We start from the raw sequence: 18332 nt of genomic DNA on the forward strand, positions 1-18332 counted from the left end.
CAAGGTTCAGGAAGCCATCTCTTGGTCGTGGAATTGCCATAGGTCCTCCATATAATGTTGTTAGTTTCTTGATAATCCTTGTTTCAGTGCTGAGGTGATGTTGGTCTGTGAGGATGTCGAGGTGTTGATATATATATATATATATATATATATATATATATATATATATATATATATATATATATATATATATATATATATATATACTCGAACTCGGTATATATACTGGCTATGGCTATGGGTCCCCACATTGGCACCAGAGGTCTTCCTCACAAACTTTTTATATAATATATATATATTTATATATATATACTCGAACTCGGTATATATACTGGAACTCGACAACCTATGACAACCATCTTTGTAACCCATATGTACCTCCTTTTTTGTAACAAAGTTCAAATAAAGTAAATATATATGTGTACATACAAAAGAATGGGGGTGGTAGGAGAAGATAATATTAGTGTTCAGTGAGAGACCACAAGGTCTCCTCTGAATACTTTTTATTTTCTTCTCCAAGGCTATGGGTCCCCACATTGGCACCAGAGGTGGTACCCTCACAAACTTTTATATATATATATATATATATATATATATATATATATATATATATATATATATATATATATATATATATATATAAATATATATATATATATATATATATATATATATATATATATATATATATATATATAATATATATATGTAAAGTTAAAACTAGCTAGTTATTGTTAAAACTAAAACTAGTTAAAACGAGTTAAAACTAACGTAGATATATGATAACTAACCAACCCTACCTAACCTAACCTATATATATATATATATATATATATATATATATATATATATATATATATATATATATATATATATATATATATATATATATATATATATATAATATATATATATATATATATATATATATATATATATATATATATATATTATAATATATATACACACACACATATATATATATATAGGTTAGATAGGTTATGTTAGGTAGGGTTGGTTAGTTATCATATATCTACGTTAGTATATATATATATATATATATATATATATATATATATATATATATATATATATATATATATATATATATATATATATATATATATATATATATATATATATATATATACGTTATATTATTAAATATGACCGAAAAAGTAAGATTAATAATTCTAACAGGAATTATATATATATATGTTATATTATTAAATATGACCGAAAAAGTAAGATTAATAATTCTAACACGAATTTTCTCAATCTTTCGTACATTTCTTTTCACTGTTGGAGGTAATTCAAAAATCAATTCTCCAAAATTCATTTTTATTTCTAGTCTGACGCGACACTTGAGCGCGTTTCGTAAAACTTATTACATTTTCAAAGACTTTACACATACACAACTGAATAGAACTTACATATCTCAGATTTGTTTATATCTACATTTGAGTGAGGTGGATGGGGTGAGGTGGTATTTAATAGGGTATTAATTTCATCAACACAAGACAGAACACGAAACAATGGGTATTGAATAGAAGTGTTTGTAGAAAGCCTATTGGTCCATATTTCTTGATGCTTCTATATTGGAGCGGAGTCTTGAGGTGGGTAGAATATAGTTGTGCATTAATTGGCTGTTGATTGCTGGTGTTGACTTCTTAATGTGCAGTGCCTCGCAAACGTCAAGCCGTCTGCGATCGCTGTATCTATCGATGATTTCTGTGTTGAATATTTTAGTCAAATTATTTAGTCAAAATCAGTTACATTATTTTATCTTATTCATAGCATAAATTCATAGCATATTTAGTCAAAATCAGTTACATTATTTTATCTTATTCATAGCATAAATGTTCTCAAAGATTACTAAAAAGAGATTGAATTAGACTACAGCAAATTGGCAAACTTTACCGTGTATCTGTTTCCACTGAGTTTGTTTGGGGCGTTCTTCAACATATCAGCAATACTTGTCTCAACATCTCTTTCAGTTGCATTAGTGTGGGTGTTGATACTGGCTTCTGGAAATTTATAAGAATTAATTAATATATATACTTATAATTCACTTTGTCGGGAGACAAGAAGCCACAGAGTAATAATACATTGTTGGCGTTTATTGAGGTGTTCCCCTGTTCTCCAGTCTTCCTCCGTCCCCTCGTCCTTCCCACCATTCCCCATTCCACAGTCCTCTCGTCCTTCCCACTTCCCCGTCCCCACATCCTCCCCACTATTCCCACTTCCCTGTCCCATCGTCCTCCTTACCATTTTCCCCTCCCCTGTCCCTTCTTCCTCCCCCACCATCTCCCATTCACCTGTCCCTTTGTCCTCCCCAGCATTCTCCATTCCCCTGTCCCCACCATCCCCAACTCCCCAGTCCCCTCGTCCTCCCCACCATTACCCTCTCCTCTGTCCCCTCGTCTTCCCCACCATCCCCCCCCCTCTCGTCCTCCCCACCATTCCAAACTACCTCATCCGATGCATTCTATAATGGTCTGATGCTTCCATCAGAAAATTGGAAACATCAAATGATCTGATATTTCCATTACTGAAAAATAAGAACAGCTAAAAAAATGAAAATAAAAAAATAAAAAAATAAACTATACTCATGAAATGAACAGTATGGTAAACAACACAGCTCAATTTCAATGCAATGTCACACAAAATTATGAAATCGAAATGAAAATAAATTGAAATCTATGAAAATTCAAATTATCAATGCAATCGGAAATATTGAAATAATATCGCAACATAATATAGTGTGGGTTGCTCTTACGTGCAACAGACGGTGCTGTTTTTCAAAAAAGGCATTGTTTTACCTGTCACAAGTGTGGCATCTATACTTATACTCACGAAATGAACGGTATGGTAAACAACATAGCTCAATTGCAATGCAATGTCAAAATAACATTTAATAACAATAATAACAATAACATTTAAATATACTTTAAGATATAATCTAGAAGAAAATAAGGACATTGAAATGGTTCATCAACTCGATTTCAATAAAGGACACTATGGGGAACTTTGAAAAACAGTACACGAGTATAATTAGACAAACTTGTTGCTAGGCAGAGGAGTAAATAATGAGATATATGGCAAATTTTGCAAAATATACGGCACACAAACATTCATACCCAAACAAAGCAAAATGCTAGGTAAGAACAAAGCAGTGTGCCCGTAGGGGAAAGGAGATACCCACAAGACTGGAATGCAAGTCATTAACAAGCACACAAGTACTACACCACACAACAACCGCACTACTACCAGAACTGGACGAATCACTACAAACAACACACCCAAAATGGAAATGGAAATAACCAATCACAGGTCAGAGAACTACTGAGATTCTGTGACAAATTCTCGCTCAATCAGCAGATAACAAAACGGACTAGGAACGAGAACACACTCGACCTCATATTCACGAACAATGATGAGCTAATCAGAGACATTACTGTCTCAGACACTACGTACTTGGACCACAAGCTCATTGAAGTGCAAACTAACATCAATAACGGTAGTAGGCCCAAGAGAAACAACAAGCGAGAAGGGCTATTCAATATATTCAATTTTAATAATAAAAGGATAGACTGGGAGAAAAAAAACAGGGAACTTACAAACATTCACTGGGAAAATGTTCTAGGTAATAAAAATCCTACACAAGGAAAAACAAAAACCACTGGATTGTATTGGACCTATTCGTTCTAGTGAAGGTTCATATACTGAGGATGACAAAGAAATTAGTGAATTCCTAAAAAAGCAGAATGAGGACATGTTTAGCACTCCGATACAAAGCATGAAAGTGGAGGATCCGGACAACTTCTTTATGGGTGATATCCAAACCCCTGTAAATATAACTGATATCAACACGAGTGTGACAGATTTTGAAAGAGAAATTGACAATGTGCCCATGCATTCAGCCCCGGGTCCAGACTCATGGAATTCAATATTTATAAATAAATGCAAAGTGCCAGTAGCACAGGCACTCAGTATAGTGTGGAGGAAGAGCTTGGACACGGGGGAGATACCAGAGGCTCTTAAAGCAGCAGACATAGCTCCTCTACACAAGGGAGGTAGTAAAGCATTGGAAAAGAATTATAGACCAGTTGCACTAACATCCCACATAATAAAATTATTTGAGAGTGATCAGGAGTCAGGTTACTAGTTTTATAGAGACCAATGACCTCCACAATCCAGGCCAACATGGATTTAGAGCAGGAAGATATTGAAATATCTCTTACAGCTATCTCTCGGTCCTCTACTTGCACAGTACAGCTACTTGACCATTACGACAAAATCACTGAGATATGAGATAATGATGATACTAACCTCATCTACTCAGACTCCAACCCACTCATATTAAATAATGATGTAAACAATAAATTAAAAAAAAAATCCACTTATTAATGTCAACCAACAAACTCACACTAAACATAAAAAGGACCTAAAACATCTTACTTGGGAGCAAATCAACAAATGCAATTCATCTACAGTTACACAATGTTAACATCAGAAATAAAAAAGATGGTAAGTTCCTTCGTCTATACTTAGATCTGCCCGAAACGCTATGAGTGCTAGTTGCTTTACAAGAATGTATAACATCAAGTCACTGTACTCTCCCCCAATGTACCTTCTTGTATATAAAGAAAAAATAAATAAATAAACAAACACATAATAAATCAATACTTACTAAATTTTGTCTATTATGTAGCAAAGAAGCAGGTCTACGGAAGGCTTTTCTGTTGAGTTCGAAGCCCAGATTACTCGTGGTCTCTGAAATAAGTTAAGATTATAAGTATAAAATTTATAAAACCAAATAATAAATCCGGTATTGCTCAATTTCAGATGCAGACGTACTGAATGATATATCAGACTGTCAGCATGGTACTTGATCTGGAAGGTCCAGTGTAACGAATTTACTCAGTTTCTATGATCGAGCCACAGAGATCTATAAAGAATTCTGATTAAGAAAGAGATCTAGGGGTGGTTTTAGATAGAAAACTATAACCTGAGGACCATATTAAGAACATTGTGCGAGGGGCCTATGCTACACTTTCTAACTTTAGAATTGCTTTTAAATACATAGGTCAAAAAGTTTTAAAAGTTCCAGAAGAGCTGCCCAGTGTGTCCCTAAAGAAAGCTCTCCCAGAAAAATGGATTAATAATAAAGTGACTTTGCAAAGGAAGAATTTGAGTTAAAGCTAATGTAGAAATATGACCAAACCTAACCTACCCTGATAATTTTGGCAAACCCAATAGCTGATAGTACATGATAGATTTTAGAGCAGGAAGATCATGACTCTCACAGTTACTTGACCTCTATGACAAACCATGAAAATTACCTCTGCTGAAGAAATTGAAAAACTGCAAGCAGATGTTAATAAAGTTTTTAACTGGGCAGAAAAAAATAACATGATGTATGTTTAACAGTGATAATTTCCAAATACTAAGGTGCAGTCAAAATAAAGAAATCAAACATTCTACAGGCAACCTAGTTTAGATCCAAACTAAACCTCTTATCAAGTATCTATGACAATCATCACTTTAATAATCAAAATTGCAGATTTTATACTATAAACATCAGATGACCAGAGTTGTTCAACATCCTCCCAGCGAGTATAAGAAATATTGCCGGAACAACCATGGACATCTTCAAGAGAAAACTAGATGATAAAAACTAACTTCTGTACTGTAGTTCAATTGATCAACAGACTGTATATCATATGCAGACTGTATGTGGATCTGCGGGCCACTCCAAACAACAGCCTGGTGGACCCAGCTCCACCAGGCCTAAAGCACAAAGTGGTCCACTGGCACCGGCAACTTCAACCATAAATGTTCTCAAAGATTACTAAAAATGATTGAATTAGACTAGACTACAGTAAATTGGCAATCTTAACCATGTATCTGTTTCCACCAATACAGTACATGCTTCAACATATCAGCAATACTTGATATGCAAATATATACACATATATCTATATACAGTATATACACATACATATATAATACAAAAATTATAAAATTTACTTACTTAATATTACATTGCAAATATTCAAGGTTTTGAAGACAATTTTCTTATTGCGCTCAACAAGGTAAGGCTTGCACCACAGATTGTGTCAGGGGTGGAAGCATATTAGCATTGTATAGAAAATATTTACCAAATAGTTTTAAATACATAAAACTACAAATGGTAATTATTGAATTATTACATTACGCTTATACTCGTACATTCTGTTAAAGAGTGTCAAATTTCTACATTAGACTACCATATTACCTATATTATTGTTAATAATGTATTGACAGATGCAATATGTATTAAAATTCTAAAAATAAGTCATGCATTATAATTCAGAATCCCAGTTAATATTGTGAAGTGCATCTGTAAGATTATAATAATAATAATAATAATAATAATTTTTATTTAGGCAAAGGTACATACATAAAGAGATTTTACAAAGTTTGTTGGCTTTATAGATAGGAGCTAGTACATACAATGCCTAAAGCCACTATTACGCAAAGCGTTTCGGGCAGGAAAAAACACTACTGACTAAAGCTTAAAACTAATGGGTAAAAAGAAAAAAATGCGTTGAGTACAAATAAAAATAGAGGTAAAAGAGGGGGGAACATTGTTGAAAAAACAGCACAAATACAATTACAAATTATTACAGAAAATTACATTAAAACAGCGTTGATTTGTAAAACAAAAAAAAACAAAAAACATACATGGGTTGACAATAGAGAGGTAAGGTAGGTTACAGGGAATTTATTAGGTATAGCTTCGTTTTTTACTTAAACTGGTTGAGAGAGGTACTGTCTTTAACATGGTTGGGAAGGTCATTCCACATCCTGGGCCCCTTCATTTGTAGAGCATTTCTGGTTTGATTAAGTCGTACTCTAGGAATATCAAAACTGTATTTATTTCTGGTGTGGTGCTCATGGGTTCTGTTACAACCTTCTATGAAGCTTTTGAGATCAGGATTGGCATTACAATTTAGCGTTTTGTATATGTATAATACACATGAGAGAATGTGCAGTGACTTAATGTCTAACATATTCAGAGATTTGAGTAGGGGTACCGAGTGATGTCTGGGGCCAGAGTTGAATATTGTCCTAATAGCAGCTTTGTGTTGAGTAATTAGAGGACGTAAGTGATTTTGGGTAGTAGAGCCCCAAGCACAAATACCATAGTTGAGATATGGATAGATAAGGGAGTAATAGAGAGTCACCAGGGCAGGGCGTGGTACATAATATCTGATCTTAGAAAGAATGCCCACAGTTTTTGAAACTTTTTTTGATATGTTTAGAATGTGTCCCTGAAAATTCAGCTTGTGGTCAATGAGAATGCCAAGGAATTTGCCATCTAATTTGTTACAAATTTGGGTATTGTTTATTTTGAGATTTATTTGATTAGAGGATTTATTGCCAAACAGAATATAGAAAGTTTTGTCAATGTTAAGGGTGAGTTTGTTGGCAGTTAGCCACAGATGGACTTTATTTAGCTCAGTATTTACTGTGGCATTTAGAGCAAGGGGATCAGGACTGGAGTAAATGAAGGTTGTGTCGTCAGCAAATAGGATTGGTTTGAGGTGTTGGGAGGCATTTGGAAGGTCATTAATGTAGATGAGAAAGAGGAGAGGGCCAAGTATGCTGCCCTGGGGAACACCAATGTTGATGGGTAGGGTGGGCGAAATTGTATTATTCACAGAAACACATTGGAGCCTGTCAGTAAGGTAGGATTTGAGGTATTGTAGGGAGTGTCCTCTGACACCATAATGATGTAATTTAAGAAGAAGGTTTTGGTGGTTGACAGTATCGAAAGCTTTACGCAGGTCCACAAATAACCCAACAGGGAACTCATTTTTATCAAGAGCTGTATGAATCGAGTTAAGCATACTAATAAGTGCATCGTTAGTGCTTTTTTTGGGCCTGAAGCCATATTGGCAAGGGCTAAGTATATTGAGTTTGGCTACATATGAGTAAAGCTGCTTATAGATTAGTTTTTCAAAAATTTTTGACAAGTTTGGCAGGATTGATATAGGTCTGTAGTTGTTAACATCTGTGAGATCACCACATTTGTGGACAGGCGATTGCCTAAAGCTGATTCACTGTGTAGCCTAAATGAAAGTTTCTTGCTTTTTGGTGGTGTTATGTCCATGTTCGCTATGAGAAAGGTAGGATAGTGGTCAGTTGTTCTGTCGTAGATTATACCAGATACAAGGGGAGCTATTATGTTTGTCCATATGTGGTCCAAGGTAGTGGCTGATGTTTCAGATTCAGATTCAGATTCAGATTCAGATGTTTATTCAGGTAAGGTATATACATACAAGTGATGTTACATTACTGGATTGATATATAGATAGATCTAGTACATACAATGCCTAAAGCCACTATTACGCAATGCGTTTCGGGCAAGAAAACATTAATATCTAGAACTTAATACTAATTGAGCATAAAGAATAAAAGATGTTGAGAACAAATACAAATAAAGATAAAAAAAAGGGGGAAACATGACTGAACAAGCAGCACAAATACAATAGGTTGACAAACAGTGTTGATTAAAAAAGAAAAAAAAAGAAAGAAAATAACAGACATGGGTTGACAATAGAGGAGTGAGGTAGATTACAGGGAATTTATTAGGTAGTGTTTAGTTTTTATCTTAAACTGGTTGAGAGAGGTACAGTCTTTAACATGGTTGGGAAGGTCATTCCACATTCTGGGCCCCTTGATTTGCAGAGCATTTCTAGTTTGATTAAGACGTACTCTAGGAATATCAAAACTGTATTTATTTCTGGTGTGGTGCTCATGGGTTCTGTTACAACCTACTATGAAGCTTTTAAGATCAGGATTGGCATTATAGTTTAGCGTTTTATATATGTATAATACACATGAGAGAATGTGCAGAGACTTAATATCTAACATATTAAGAGATTTGAGTAGGGGTACCGAGTGATGTCTGGGGCCAGAGTTGGATATTGTTCTAATAGCGGCTTTGTGTTGGGTAATTAGAGGACGTAAGTGATTTTGGGTAGTAGAACCCCAAGCACAAATACCATAGTTGAGATAAGGATAGATAAGGGAGTAATAGAGAGTCACCAGGGCAGGGCGTGGTACATAATATCTGATCTTAGAAAGAATGCCCACAGTTTTTGAAACTTTTTTAGATATATTTAGAATGTGTCCCTGGAAATTCAGCTTGTGGTCAATGAGAATGCCAAGGAATTTGCCATCTAATTTGTTACAAATTTGGGTATTGTTTATTTTGAGATTTATAAGACTAGAGGATTTATTGCCAAACAGAATATAGAAGGTTTTGTCAATGTTAAGGGTGAGTTTGTTGGCAGTTAGCCAAAGATGGACTTTATTTAGCTCAGTATTTACTGTGGCATTTAGAGCAAGAGGGTCAGGACTGGAGTAAATGAAGGTTGTGTCGTCAGCAAATAGAATTGGTTTGAGGTGTTGGGAGGCATTTGGAAGGTCATTAATGTAGATGAGAAAGAGGAGAGGGCCAAGTATGCTGCCCTGAGGAACACCAATGTTGATGGGTAGGGTGGGAGAAATTGTATTATTCACAGAAACATATTGGAGCCTGTCAGTAAGGTAGGACTCGAGGTATTGTAGGGAGTGTCCTCTGACTCCATAATGATGTAATTTAAGAAGAAGGTTATGGTGGTTGACAGTATCAAAAGCTTTACGCAGGTCCACAAATAACCCAACAGGGAACTCCTTTTTATCAAGAGCTGTATGAATCGAGTTAAGCATACTAATAAGTGCATCGTTAGTGCTTTTTTTGGGTCTGAAGCCATATTGGCAAGGGCTAAGTATATTGAGTTTGGCTAGATATGAGTAAAGCTGCTTGTATATAAGTTTTTCAAAAATTTTTGACAAGTTTGGCAGGATTGATATAGGTCTGTAGTTGTTAACATCTGTGGGGTCACCACATTTGTGGACAGGCGTTACTCTCGCTTTTTTTAGAATATCTGGAAAGGTTTGGAGTTCAAGTGACTTATTGAAGAGCAAAGCAATAGCAGGGGCTAAAGATCTGGAGGCTTTTTTGTAAATTAAAGTTGGTATCTCCTCAAGGGCACCAGACTTGGTTTTAAGGGAAAGGATTATCTCATTGACGTCAGTGGAGTTAATAGGCTTTAGGTACAGAGACTGTGGATAGTTACCTGTAAGATAGTCCTTAATGTCAGTACTGGAAGATGGAATATCATTTGCAAGGGATGAACCAATGGAAGAGAAGAACCTATTAAACTCAATAGCAGAATCAGAGGCTGAAAGCTGACCATCGTTATTAGACAGGAGAGTCGGTTTGTTATTTAAAGATTTCTTTGATCCCAATATTTGTGAAATTGTGCTCCAAGTTTGTTTAATGTTGCTCTTTATTTGAGTAAATTTAACTTCGTAGTAATTAGTTTTGGCTCGTCTAATTATCTTAGATAGCAATAATGAGTAATTCTTTGAGAATTCTTTGGAGACAATTCCTAACCTATACTTCTTCTCAAGGTCGTGTTTTTTGTTAATGGATTTCGGTATTCCCTTTGTAAGCCAAGGATTGTTAAGCCTTTTGCTTGTGACTTGTTTTGTAAGCCTAGGACAGTGGGTGTTATAAAGGCTAAGAGTTGTTTGTAGAAAAGATTGCACTGCTAGGTTGATGTCCCCTATGTTACCTAACTCGGACTCCCAGTTGACATTATCAGCAGCAGTTATAAAATTGTTTATAGCAGTTTCATTGTGCAGCCTAAAGCTTAACTCCCTTGTTTCTAGAGGTGGTTTGCTAATGTTAGTTAAGAGAAATGTGGGGTAGTGGTCTGTAGTGCTATCGGTGATTATACCTGAAGTAAGCGGAGAGGTTATGTTGGTCCAGATGTGATCTAGAGTCGTGGCAGTGCTATCAGTGATTCTAGTAGGTCTAGTGATTAAGGGTATGAGGAGGCAGGAATTCATACAGTTGAGGAAGCTAACAGCAGTAGGGTGTTCTGGCTCGCAGAGGTCAATATTAAAGTCCCCTGCGATAATTAGGTGGTTTTTGTTCAGTCTGTTATCAAGTATTAGATTTCTAAGGTTTGAGTTGAATCCAGACACATCAGTGTTGGGAATTCTATAGACTGCACCCACAGACAGGACAGACTCGGCACCCTTGACTCTGAAGCTGGCGAAGATATACTCCCCATAGCAGTCTCTAGTTCTAATTTCTTTTAAGCATGTTAGTTCTTGGTGGTAGTAAAGAGCAGTGCCACCACCTCTCTGAAGTTGACGACAGTTGTGAATTGCTGAGTAGTTAGGCATGTTAAAGAGTTGAGTAGTATCCTCTTTCAACCATGTTTCAGTAAGTATAATAAAAGAGAATTTGTTGCCAATAGTTTCAATCAAGGCACTAACATCATCGAAGTGTTTACCTAGGGATCTAACGTTCAAATTGATTACAGAGATATTGTGATTATGAGTTAATACATTGTTTACATCATGTGCTGCAAAATATCTGCAATTTAGATCATTAAAGTGATTATTGTCATAGATAGTGGATAAGAGGTTAAGTTCAGGGTCTATACTTGACTGCATAAAAAAAGCTGATTGTAGAATCAGAAATAAGTAGAAAAAAGCTATAAAATAGGGAAAAATATATACACAATACTGTACAAAACAAACACAAAAGGGGCTTACAGGGGTACAAAGGAGTAAGGGAGTATGGCTAGGCTAGGCAACCTAGGCAATTAATGAGATTAAAGAAAAAACATGTAAACATGGACTATACAAAACACAAGATATGGAAATACAAAACAAAAAATATAAGCAAGACTAAGCAATACAAAAAAACAAAAAACAAATTGAGCAAAAATGAGGTAGATTGCATACGAGTACTCACAGGTACACTGTAAGTAACAATTTGCAATTTGAGATGCAGGCAAAGCCAGGGGTACAATGGAGTAAGGGAGCATGGCAAGGCTAGGCAACCTAGGTAATAAATGAAATCAAAGAAATGTTGAATAATAAACATAGGCAAATTTAAGCTAATGATTAATAACTATAGATAGATAATAATAACGATAGATAATAGATAATAACGTTTGAGTGACTCAGGTAGGTTTTTTTTTATTAGGCCTACAGTTATGAATGACTTTATAACCAGCTAAGTTGTAGAGTTGGGTATAGTCTTTATTTAGCCAAGTTTCTGTTAAAATAAAAAAGGCTACGTTAGTACCGTGCTGTGAGTAATGCATTTAAATCGTCAAAATGTTTACCAAGTGCTCTAACATTTTGATTGTAAACTGATAGACAGGTGCTATTTTGGAGTTTGTTTTTAGCCTGGTGTGCTGTGAAATACTTGCAATAATGATGTGCTGGCTGGTGTAGATATGAGACACAAGATTTTCATCAGGATCAATATCAGTGTGCATGGAGATGCAGAGTGATCACGATACAAGATAAACGATAAAGCAAAACACAAGAATAAAAGCAAATGCAATAAAATAGTAACAATTTAGAAGTAAAATAAAGACCCAATAGATAGCCAGGAAGGACACAGAAGTTACATAAAATAAAAAACAAAAAATCAGTAGAGACTGACAATATAAATGTAAAATAAAAAATAATAATAAAAATAATATAAATATAAAGTAAAATGTTTATATAAAGTTAAAGTTTATATAAAGTAAAATGATCTTGAAGATAATTAGCTTAGTAATGGTTAATTAAAATGCGACTTTTAAAAACTCACAGGATGGTGCATACAGCTGATAAACCTCTCGTGTATCATGAGTGTGGAAAAGCTTCAGATGGTGCATTCAGATGATGAACATTACCTAGTTCCTTCATCTGGGAACAATGAAGACATATTGGTGCATTCGGATGATAAAAACTAACTACTGTAGTTCAATTGCTAATATAAATAATAAATAAATACCAAAATATAAAAAATACCAAAATAAATATATACCAATATAAATTTAATAAATAAATACCATTAAACTATTTTCTGTTTAACTGTTAGAAAAAATCAATTAGATATATAAAAAGAAATAAAAAAGATTAGATGGATAGTAAAATCTGGATTCCCAACTACAATTTATATAGATGTGATAGAGAAACTAGGTCAAATGGAGGAGTAGGTCTGTTTATTAAACAGCACCTGACGTGCACAGAGCTACTAAACTCAATGTGGTGGTAGAGGTTCTTGGAATTAAGGAAGAAAAATAAACCTAATTATTATTCTAATATATAAACTGCCTGATATAAAGGTTGAGGAATTCACAGACAGCACATACTGTGCCGGCATCAACTGCCGTGCCTGCCTCACATGCCGTGCCTGCCTCACATGCCGTGCTTGCCCCACATGCCGTGCCGGCATCAACTGCCGTGCCAGCATCATTAGTAATTTAAACAAAAATAATAGGCACCACACAGCAGATTGATAGCACATATAAGAAGCCCACCACACACTACAACCACCACCACACACTACTGTTATTATCTCACTCTACCACCACCACCACCACACACTACAGCTACCACCACACACTACAACTACCACCACACACTACAACTACCACCACACACTACCACCACCACACATTACAACCTCCACCATTACATATAACAACCACCACCATGTGAGAAATCTTTAAGGAATTCTGATAAAGAAAGAGATCTAGGGGTGGTTCTAAATAGAAAACTATCACCTGAGGACCACATAAAGAACATTGTGTGAGGAGCCTATGCCATGAATTCCAACTTCAGAATTGCTTTTAAATACATGGATGGCGAAATACTAAAGAAATTGTTCACCACTTTTGTTAGTCCAAAGCTAGAATATGCAGCAGTTGTGGGGTGCCCATATTGGGGTGCCATCACATTTAAACCAACCAAGCCCACAAATACGTCAACATGGACCAGCATTACACCGTTTAACATACTCTGTCAGATGTAACAACTAAATTTGTGAATTCAAGAACTAATCTATTGTATAACACAGTGTTAGTACGAGAAAAACATTACTTACATTCGAAGCCGTGTTTTAAAATGGCGGGGATCTTGTTGTACTGACGCTCCAAACTGTGTGTTCGTTTACGTATGATGAACGTGTGACAATTTACTACAACAATTATTTAATTATTCTTATTCTTTATTTTACTATTTTTAGGGTACATGAAATTTCAAAATTATTTATACATAATAATATAAATGCATTGTCAGCCCCTTATATATTATGGAAAATACGATGCCATGAACGAAGTCAAAGTGAAGTTGAAGTCAAAGTCATTCGCTGAATGTATTAGTCATTTTTTTTCTTACAAACGATAGGGGATAACAACCTAACCTAACCAGTTTAAGATAAATAAAGATAAATTTATAAGTTAAGATCAATTCCACAAATCAACAACCCTGTTACTGACCCAGTATTTACCCAAGTCTTTCCTAAATCTTAACTTATCCAATTTATACCCATTGTTTCGTGTTCTATCTTGTGTTGACAATTTTAATACCCTATTAATATCCCCTTTGTTATATCCATTCAGGAAATTGTGGTTGATTTCGAACCCATTGATAATGTTACGACTTATACTGAATTTTGTAAATATATTATCAAGATTGTAACCAGCTTAGCTAAATGTATTGTGGGGTTCAGTCCCTAAGCCCATATATGTGCCACTGTAACCATTTAGGTTACAGGGCAAAAACATAAGAACAAAGGTAACTGCAGAAGGCCTATTGGCCCATACCAGGCAGCTCCTATCTATAACAGATAACATAACAAACATAACAACAGTAAAAACATTTCGTGTGTGTTTGACGCTCACTGACATGTTCCATCGATGTTTTATATTTGGTGCTATTCTATCTTACGCTTTGTTGCTCTTTTTTACCTACGGGCTCATAGAACATTCTATTGCGAACACTTTGGCACAAAAATGAATGATGTACATAGCCTAATAATGTCAGGAGAGTGAAATAATTAGAAACTTTCAAAGCGCTGTATGGAACATGTGTTGTCACGTCACCAATACTGGGTAACAGTTCCTCTACTTCCCACACTCTTGCGAGTGGGCCGCGACCATTATTCTACGTTTGTATTCATATCACCGTGTTGGGAATTTCATTGCGAGTCCATTGATACCAAAATTAACGCTGTAGAACAAGTGTGGAAGTGATAACAATCCCAAGAGTAAAAACATTTTGTTGCTGTTGGGCGCTCACGGCGAGTCATCTACGTAGTTATTTATTTGATGCTGGTATCCATATACTTTTCGTGACCATTTTTACTGATTTTCTGCTAGAGAATTTTATTGCAAACACGTTGGTACCAAAATGAAATACGTAGCTTGAGAACTAAGGTCAGGAGAGTAAAAAGAGTATACACATTTTTGTTTTGACGCTTAAGGTATTGTGAGTACTCACCGCCTGCATAGAAACTGTAATTAAGAACATGAGAACAAAGGTTATATTACAGAAAACGAATTTATCATAAACTCATGTATTTGTCTTATTTGAAACCACATTGGTTTCATTTTGGATACAAATGTCCATGGAGATTCAGAATGGAAATTAATTATAGTTGAACCTGCAGAGAGGAGTTTAAGAATCTGTGGTGAGAGTGATGGACACAGCCTTCACAATTATACTTCAGAGAATGTAAACATCTAAGAGTCATTAAAAATATGTGTAGAATAATAAACCCTACATTGTTTGAGTTAGGGAAAACACCATTTGTCATATAGATACTAGCTGTTCTTAAAGATTCACCCATTCACTCAGCAAGATAACATATAAGATTTTAAGGGTTGACGAATGTTAATCTTCTTGTTTGATAAACTGTGCACTTAAGACATAGTTAATAAGAACATGCCAATATATAAGACAACAAAACGTTTTCATATTCTTTCACACCACTTTCCAGCAACTTTTATCATTTATATAAATTATTTTAGGGAATATACATAAATTATATATTTAAACATGATATTAGTGTTTAGTGGAATGCATAAGGAGTCAAATTGTGTTAAAAAGAGCGATTTTTAGAAAATTTGGAAAACTACTTTTTTCTGATCATATTATAACTAAATGGATTTTGAACGTTTCACTGAGCCAATAAATATCATTCACAATTTATTAATGAATTTTACAAAAAAAACACCATAAATTTTATATTTAAACATGTAAAAACTATTTGTAATACATTAGGAACAAAATAGTTGTAGAAAAACAATTTATTATAAAACCTTTGTGTTTGGATTTTTTGATTAAAAGTTTCTCAAAGGCACTCCTGCACCATTCTCAATGCAAATCATTCCCACACCAGCAAATCATTCCCATTTTGCACCAGCATGATAACATATAAGATTTTAAGGGTTGACGAATGTTAATCTTCTTGTTTGATAAACTGTGCACTTGAGACATAGTTAATAAGAACATGCCAATATATAAGACAACAAAACGTTTTCAGATTCTTTCACACCACTTTTCAGCAACTTTTATAATTTATATAAATTATTTTAGGGAATAATACATAAATTATATAGTTAAATATTATATTAGTGTTTAGTGGAATGCATAAGGAGTCAAATTGTGTTAAAAAGAGCGATTTTTAGAAAATTTGGAAAACTACTTTTTTCTGATCATATTATAACCAAATGGATTTTAAAGGTTTCACTCAGCCAATATATATCATTCACAATTTATTAATGAATTTTACAAAAAACACCATAAATTTTATATTTAAACATGTAAAAACTATTTGTGTTACATTTGGAACAAAATAGTTGTAGAAAAACAATTTAAAATAAAACCTTTGTGTTTGGATTTTTTGATTAAAAGTTTCTCAAAGGCTCTCCTGCACCATTCTCAATGCAAATCATTCCCACACCTATGGGAAGAGATAGACGAACGTTTCCTAGATGATTTGTGTTTGCTGGGTTAGCTTAAAACACAACTCCTCTCGACACAGCCGCCACGCTACTACCCAGGCTTTGGTCCGCAGGCCAAACGTCAACTAAACGTCCACATAAACATTGTGGGAATTCTAATAACAAAATGCAGCACTAATATTCAAAACATTGTCAAACTAAAGAGTAGTAAATACTGGTACAACATTCCATACAATAATACGGCAAACAAATATGGGAATAAATAAAGGTAAAACTATAGACACTCGATTGACAACAATGTTCCCACACTGGCCATATCCAAATATGGTCAACCGCCCACACGGAGAAACTACATGCGAAATCTAACACCAAAAGCCTCACACACACTACACAGCATATTATGTTATATATATAACATACAAAATCTTATATCATACAACTGGATGCAATATTAATTAGAGAAGAAGACAATAAAGTAATATGAGAATCAAGAGTAATGGCAGAATCTTAGTAAGATTCGTAACACACAGCTCCCAACACAACATCCCCAGAGGTGAGGGGCGATCCCACAACCAGCAACCCAGTAACACCAGAGGGGAGGACAACTCCACCACCCTCCTCTGCATAGAAACCTCCCGTACCCCGAACCCTCCCTGCCCCCACTCAAATGTTCAGTCAACTTTCCCTACCCCCCCCTCACCCCACTCCTACCCTGCTACCCGTCCCCCTACTCCCACCATGTCCCCCCTTCCCCCCACTGGCCTCCCTCCCACTTCATCCCATACCCTCTCTGTCCCCCTTCCCTTGACAAACTAACTCCAGTATCCTCTAAGACCCCGTTACCCACCCCACAAATCCTCATGTTCATGGAACAGCTTGACCCATCAGCAGAATGTTCACCAACAAGATAACATGAGAAATGACAGAAGAAAGTCAATCTCAAGGCAATGTATAGTAACACAGATGGGATTACAAATAAAACAAATGAACTTGGAGAATGGGTACTTAAAGAAAACCCAGACATAATTGCACTCATAGACACAGAGCAAACAAAAACCATAACAAATGCAGTGTTTCCACAGGACTACTGTGATGTGAGGAAAGAGAGAGAAGGAAGAGGAGGTGGTGGTGTAGCTCTGCTGGTAAGAAAAGGCTGGGATTTTGAGGAAATGGTTATTCAGGGCTGTGAAGGTTTCAGTGACTACTTGACAAGTACAATAGCAACTGGAGGACAAAAAATTATAGTCACAGTCATATATAACCCGCCACCAAATGACAGAAGACCCAGACAGGAATATGATAGAAACAACATGGCCACCATTAACATAATAGAGAGAACAGCGTCTCTCGCTAGTAGGAATGAAACTGGACTGCTAATCATAGGGGACTTCAACCACGAAAAAATAGACTGGGAGAACAGAGACCCACATGGAGGACCAGTTACATGGAGAGCTAAGCTGCTGG

This window comes from Procambarus clarkii, chromosome 17 (genome assembly GCF_040958095.1).
Source record: "Procambarus clarkii isolate CNS0578487 chromosome 17, FALCON_Pclarkii_2.0, whole genome shotgun sequence".
In the NCBI taxonomy this organism is placed as follows: Eukaryota; Metazoa; Arthropoda; class Malacostraca; order Decapoda; family Cambaridae; genus Procambarus; species Procambarus clarkii.